Raw genomic sequence first — 1,515 nt, 5'->3', positions numbered from 1 at the left:
AGTTCCCCCGGAAGCGAGAGAGACGGGAGCGGGACTCTGGAGGGAGGAGGCAGGCGCGGGGACCTCTCCCGGCATCTCTGAGTGTATCCAGGAATTGACCTGCAGTCTCTACCTCCTCCCCAGCCTCTGTGCTCCGGCCCTGGCTCTTCTCCNGGCTGAGACCCGGCCGGGTCGGGCAGCCCTTGTGCCCGCAGCTCGGAGCCAGCAGTGGAGTGACAAAAAAGATAAAGTTGGTGAATGATAAAGACCGTATTTTCCACGCTTTGGGTGCGGGACCAGATGATCTAGAAAATGAGCTGAAATGGATTCAGCCTCCAAGCCTGTTGTGAGAGCAGCTGATTCTCCCATTTCGGGCCAGATGGCTGCTGAACACAGATTTGCATTCATTTTCCCTTAATATCGTCCAAAATAGTGGGGCAGCTGCATTTGCTGTCAAAAAGGTTTAAAACCCCTTTTCTTTCTGGGGCAGGATCGTTACCTTATGTGATGGGCTTATAGAACTTCTTTCCCCTCTTTAGTCAACAGTATCAGATTTAGAAGGATTTGTTTTTAAACCTTCTAATTTGGTAATCAGATTTAAATCGCCTTGGCGCGTGTAATCTGAATTAAAGATACTGTAAATGATTTTAAGCATGATACTTTCGTTAGCGCAAGGAAGGGGGCACCTCCAAGGCGGGCTGGGCATTTTAGGAAGTGGGCTACAAAGGAAGCATTGTTTCCTCGCTCCAACTTCATCTTCCCGGAAAAGGCACTTTGCATATTCTGACAATAAGCTCGCCTGCCGCCGGCCCTGCGCGAGCCCCCAGAGCAGCTAAACACGCAGAGACAAAGCAATTTCTCAACCCCACCCTCCACCTAAGGCCAACTTTATTTTGCGTTGTCCCTCCAGGAGAAGGTGTTCCTTTCTCCACTCAGTCTGATGTGGGTGGAAAGCTCTGGGCTTATTAGGAACACAGAAATTTTCTTTTAATTTATCGTGAATAGTTTCCATACACTTTGATTTAAGGTTATTAACATTCTATAGACAGTGGCATCTTTAATATGTGGCGATCGCTTCTAAAGACTAATCTCATTACCCTCAAATAGTCATAAAATATGATTTTATTATACTTACGTATTTAATTAGACGGCCGGCACCGTAATGGATTTTGAGACGGGACTGGCGCACCAGCTTTGATAATTCACTTATCTTTGGCAATAGTCATTAACCCCCAACACCAGCAAAATAGATTGCTTTCCAACACGTCTTTTTTTTTTTTCTCACCCCTTCCAAGAGGCGTGGGGGTCCCCAGATAACGCAAATCGGACTTCGATTTTTCCCGATTAATTAAAATATTAACGTACACACACTGCCAATTCACGGGAAAAGGGAGTGCTACCCCATACCGGGCGGGGAGAGGGGGCCCGGCGACCCGCTCGCACCCTGAAGCCTGTTTTGGTTTTGTTTTAATCGGAAGGGCCTGATTTCCCTCGGCAGGGAAGTGCCGGGACGGCTCCCGGTAGCCCCCCGGGTCT

At 48.4% G+C, this 1,515-nt stretch overlaps 1 protein-coding gene across 1 annotated transcript in view; it reads left to right on the top strand.

The window, feature by feature from the left end:
• The window catches only part of EBF3 (EBF transcription factor 3), a 119,990-nt gene that overhangs the window by 6,475 nt on the left and 112,000 nt on the right, over nucleotides 1–1,515 (top strand). The gene's annotated exons all lie outside the window — the stretch shown is intronic.

This window comes from Crocuta crocuta, unplaced genomic scaffold (assembly GCF_008692635.1).
Source record: "Crocuta crocuta isolate KB4526 unplaced genomic scaffold, BGI_CrCroc_1.0 scaffold466, whole genome shotgun sequence".
NCBI lineage: Eukaryota > Metazoa > Chordata > Mammalia > Carnivora > Hyaenidae > Crocuta > Crocuta crocuta.
This window is presented reverse-complemented; position numbering and strand designations above follow the sequence as displayed.